Here is a 6,000-nt window from a genome sequence, read left to right on the forward strand (position 1 = left end):
ACCTTGCACTTACCAAGCAGGCATTTGTACCACTGGCCCAAGAATGAATTCTTTTTTTTTTAATGTGTTTGGTACAGGGTCTACAGGGTCTCTAGGGTCTCACTACGTAGGTCAGACTCATAGTGATCCTCTTATTTTCATCCTCCCAAGTGCTGGGATTACAGGCAAGCAGCACCACGCCCAGTCTCCATTGCTGTTTCAGCACACCCCAGGGGTGGAGCCAGCACGGAAAGCCCAGATTAAAGCCCCACAGCTGTGCTCTGCCTAAGCAGGTGCTTTAGTCCACTGAGCTATCTGGCCAGTCCTCCCAAGGATGAATTCTTATGGGTTGAATTTTTGTGGTAATTGTTGTTGCTATCTGCAGCCAAATTTAAGTTGAATTTATTTTGTGTTTTTATTCTTAAATAATGGAAAAATAAAGTTTCCTATGTTCCCTTGCCCCTGCTACTATAAATCTGGAAAGGAAAATGAAAATGAAACCAGAAAAGTCAAAATATAGGAAAAGGCAATTTGCAAAAGAAATTCAGGTGACCAACAAACATACAATTACAGTACATTTTCTCTCAGGTCTTTTGTCTTCCTTCTTGTATTTTTAGGAATAAATCCTGCAGAAACCCAGGCATGCAGCACTGTTTGAATAACGGAGAGAGGACGTATTTTCTGAAATACCACTTAGGATGGCCACTTCTTCCCATGGGCAAAGGAATAATTTGCCTCTGACATAGATGGCTGTGAAAGGGCCTCATGAATATTCTGCCAGGGCGAGCAGTAAGAGAACAAGAACAAAATAACTCCACAAAACAGTGCGAAATGATTTTGAGCTTCTCTGGGCCCCCTGAGAGAAAAAACAGGCAAAGGAAAGACAGCAGGAGCCCAGGAGGCTTGGGAGGTCAGAACTGTGTGCCAAGCCCCAGCCACTCAGCACAGCCAAAGAACTTTCCAAGAACAAGAATATCTACTGCTTTAAAATTGTTCACTTTGAGAGGCTTAAACATAACCCTGGTGCCCTGTGACGTTTTTACAAAAGATTTGGGTTCCATGGCCTTCATTTTGGGTATTGGGTATATATTATTCAGTAGGATAATGTTTGGCTGAGAGTGGCATAAAACCCTTGTTTTATGGCTTAAACAAGCTAGAATTTTGTTTTGCTCTCACACAGATGGATCAGAATGCAGGTGTTCGGGGGTCTGATGGCTGCTTGGTGAGACTCCAGGGCCGCCCAGAGCACCAGCATTCTGCCGTCCTGGGCCAGGGCCTTTATTGCATGGTCCAATTGGAGTGACTATGTTCTAAGGAGTATGAAGGAAAATAACGAAGAATGCGTATCTGCTGTCTGTAAGGCAGGCTCCTGAGACTGCTAGGGATGCTGCCATTTGCCATTTACACATCCTGAGCCCAAACTTGGTAGCACAGCTACACCTAATTACAAGAGAAAGTGGGAAATATAGTAGCTATTCTGGAGAGAGAGAAAGGAGGGAGACTATGAGTTTACCTGAAAATGTCATTACTATGAAAGAAAGATATTAAAGGATACCGGGACCAGGACCACGCAGAGGCCAGTGAGGCATTTGCCTCAGACAAAAAAAAAAAAAAAAAAAAAAAAAAATTCCCTCAGTAATCCACATAAGTATTTGAATACAGTACCCTTCATTATCTGCAGCAATCTATCAGTTTGGTGGGGTATGTCGATAATGGGGGAGGCTCTGTAAGGGGAAGATGGCACCTGGGAAATCTGTACCCTTTGCTCAATTTTGCTGTGAATTTGAAACTGCTCTAAAAGTATAAAGCCGACTTTTACAAAAAAAGTCAAGAGTGCTGATAAAGGTAATAACACATGACATTACAAAAGTGGTATATATTTCCTTCCCTTAATGATTTAAAAAATTGCATAAAACAATAAATATAAAATTGTATTGTTGCACTTAAATAAAACATGACAGATGTAACAACAGTAGCCCAAGAACAGTAGTAGAGGAGGGAAGAAATGATGCTGTATTTGAGCAAGGGAATGATATTAGGTGGTAACTTGAATCTAGAGGCAGAAGTTGAAGAGTATTGGAAATGGTATACATATAGCCTGTTACAAAAGACTATATAAATATATTTTCCTCCTTCTTTTAGGTTCTCTAAAAGACAACATTAGATAAAGCAATAATTATAACACTGTATTATTTGGTCTTAAAGGAAGATGATAAATACAAATTATGCTCCTTGGACCAGCTGCTGCAGCTCTTTCCCTAATCCCTTCCACTAAATCTTCGCAGAGGCAACAGCTGCAAAGACTCTGTGATGAATCAGATTTAAGAGATGGTACTAGAAATCTGGAGTGCTGTGCTCCACCCGGGCCTGGCGGACGTTGTGCTGTGGAACCACTCCCTCGCACAAATGCAAGAAGGTGAATGGCCCCAGGAGGAAATGTTGACCAGTGGAGAACAGGGCTCAACAGTCATTTTCCTATCTCTTTTCATAGGTAGCTGATGTTGAGTCACATTTCAGAAGAGTTCCAAGCAGGTCACAATAGAAGAACAAACTAATCACTCTTGGTGGCCACCTTAACAACACATTCCTCTGTTGATGTCTCTGTCTCCTTTCTTGATGCACTCTTTGCTGGGATCAAACTCCTGAATAACATCAACACCAGTTTATTTTATATAAAATTTTATTTTATATTGGTAAATTTCTTTAATCTTGCATTCTTTCTTTAAATGTCTACTTATATTTAAGAATAAAGTCATGAAGAGCTGGCTGGGAGCTGGGAAGCTCTGGGCATAGGCAGTGGGCTTCTTTATTTATAATTTATGTTGCTGTGACCCAGTAGTTAGCTGGACAAATGGAGGCACCTTCTCCCAAGGCTCAAAAAATGCTAGTGGCTATTTCTGGGCCTGATTCAGCAGCATGGGCCTTGACTTCTGTGTTCTAGAGAAAACCAGGAGAAATTGGTTGGGTCAAAGCATGACTTCTTCAAACAAAATAGAGTGATGTTAGTAGCATTAATCTCAGAGTACAGTCATGGCTCAGAGGCTTTTGGAGGATCCTCTGAGCCATGCTCTATCGGATCATCCCCACTACAATGAGCCACTGAAGAAGAATCTTAATATCCGGTCTTACTCTCTCACTGCTACTGTGCTCCATTGGAAGACGGTGGCTGACCAGACTTTGGTTGATTTCTCCAAAGATTTAATCTGAGAGGTTAGGGTCTATGGTGAACTCAAGGCACATAATTACTGTCAAAATTTTAGGAAATATTCTCTGCCTTAAGTAGTTCAGGGATTTGGCTGGCAGGGGATTCTTTAATATTCTTCCTGTCATGTGTTTGTTTTATCCATGAGTATTGGGTGGGAGGTGCCTAAATAGACCTTGTTAATAGTAAGGATTCACTATAGAAACTGGAACTGTGCTTATGAAGATAGTATTAAGTAGTCAGTAGAGAGAGGGTAGCAGAGAGTGAGAATTAAAATCTTTTTTTTTTAAATTTTATTTATTTGTGTGTGTGTGTGTGTGTGTGTGGCCAGCTCAGCCCACCAGGGGGCGGGGCCGGCTGGCATGTGGTGCTGGGGGATTGAACCGCGGGCCCTGATGCCTTGCCAAGCTTGTTCTAAGTAGGTGCTTTAGACCACTGAGCCATCTCACCAGCCTAGAGAGTGAGAATTAGATAGAACCTGTCACTGAACATCTAGAACAGATAAAAAGAAGTTATTAAAAACCTTTCATTCTTCTCAATCTTTTTTTTTTTTTTTGGCAGAATTGGGATTGAACTCAGGCCCTGGTACTTGCCAGGCAAGCGCTTATTCTACTGAGCTATTTTCCCGGCCCCCTTCTCAATCATTTTACCTTGCTTCACCGAAAACATGACTGTGCTTTATAACAGTATTTCATAAAAGTTAAAGTGATAACTATGCAAAAACTATAGAAATTAAAGCCATAAAGAAACGGCAAACAAAAATGGTTTCCTCACTGAGATGCTTGGACGTTTGAGTAAATTTTATTTTTTATGGTGTTCTAAGTTGGTTCATTTCTTAAATACTGAAAGTTTTACCTTTATCTGTCTTCCACACTTGCACAAAGTTTTTCACGGAGACAGCCCGCAAGCCTTAACTCCACGCAGCAGTCGGTCAGTGCAGGCAGGAGGTCTCTGCCCATTTTAAGTTTGTGTGTGTGCTCCCCACTGCAGGTAGGACTCTTCTTCTGCCCTCTTCCTCTCCTTCCTGGGCTTTATTCAAATGTAAAATTAGTACTGAATGCTTCCACACTGCAAAGGGAAATATCTTGGTTTCTGAGCCAAAAGTCTGCTAAATGGTCAGCTAAGAGAGGAAGTTCCTTAGGGAAGCTAGGAATGAACTCTTTGTGAACCTTTGCCTCTCCCCAGGCACCACCCTTTCCCTTCTTTCTGCTCCAAAATGCCCTGGCAGACCTTGCTCCCTCACTCTCCAATGCACATTTTTGAAGCATCTTTCCATGAACACTGCTGGGAGAGTTGCTGGAATGATGTCAATTTACAAATCAGTCTGGGGAGAAGCGATAGCTTTATAATTTCCTCAGTAGAGATCTTGAAAGCCTTCTGATAGATTTTTCTCTAACACACATGCAACGGTTTTTAAATTTGTATTTATTTATTTATTATCTGTACCTCTCCTCTTTCTTCCTATTCCTTCCAGCTCTGGATCTCCTCACCATTTTCAAAAATTTTTCATCATTTTCCTCCCTCGATTCTTTTTTTTTTTTTTTTAAATATCCCTTTCCCTCCCTTTCTCATACCTCCTTCCATTTGAAAAACATCTCCCTATTTTTTACTTATCTATCATATATATGCCGTACAGGATATATATCATATATATATACACCAAATATGATTATATATCATGCAATATTCAAACATGTTGACTTACTTCACTTAATGTTATGGTCTCAACATCACTGGTCTTTAGAGAAATAGAGAATTATAGATTAAAACAACATTGAGATACTGTCTTGGTCCAGGCATTATGATGGTCTTCAAGTAATCAAATAATAACAAAAGCTGATGAGGATGTGAGGGAAGAGGAGCCCTTCTACATTGTTGGTGGGAATGTAAACTGATAGGTTTTGATGGTGTCACAGCAGAGAAGCAGGCAGAAGGAAAAAGGGAAAGGGGCTCCATTATCTTGGAGGACACAGAGAGAATTTGGGAAGATCAGGAATTCTCTGGATTGGAACAAAGGGAGGCTGAGGCTTTTATGGCCTTTTGGCAGGGGTGGGGCTGGAGGGGGATGCTTAGATACACCTGAGGAGCTGACTGGGGCCTTCCCTGAGGGGGCGGGAAGGGTGAAAGGAAACTGCATCCTGGGCTGAGTTGGAGAAGAAGCGGGGAGGTGGTCTCTGGGAAGATAAGCTGTTGTTTCAAGAGCTTCAGCCATATTGGATGACTACCACAATAATTCAGCAATTCATGGTAGGGCCAGAACCTATCATAAACCAGGGTAACCACTATGGAAATCAGTATGGAGAGTCCTCAAAAAAACTAAAACTGTAAATTCCACTTGACCCAATTATTCCCCTTCTAGGCATCTTTCTGAAAGAGTTAAAGTATCATATTACAAGGATGCAAGCACATCAGTATTTATGGCAGCACAATTTTTTTTTAAATTTTTATTTATGTATGTGTGTGTGTGTGTGTGTGTGTGTGTATGTGTGTGTGTGGCCAGCTCAGCCCACCAGGGGGCGGGGCTGGCTGGTATGTGGTTCTGGGGGATTGAACCACGGTCCCTGTGCTTTGCTAAGCTTGTTCTAAGTACATGCTTTAGACCACTGAGCCATCTCACCAGCCCCAATGGCAGCACAATTTAAAATAGCTAAATCTTGAAAATAACCTGTATGCCCATCAATAGATGAGTGGATAAAGAAAATGTGGTGTTCCCATCTGTTTGGGTTTATTATTTTCTGGTTGACCTATCTTTTGGAGATAAGGGTGTGTTAAGGTCTCCTGTTAAAATTGTGGTATTGGATATTAGATTTTAGATCGGA

This window comes from Octodon degus, unplaced genomic scaffold (genome assembly GCF_000260255.1).
Source record: "Octodon degus isolate 3935 unplaced genomic scaffold, OctDeg1.0 scaffold00146, whole genome shotgun sequence".
NCBI classification, from domain to species: Eukaryota; Metazoa; Chordata; class Mammalia; order Rodentia; family Octodontidae; genus Octodon; species Octodon degus.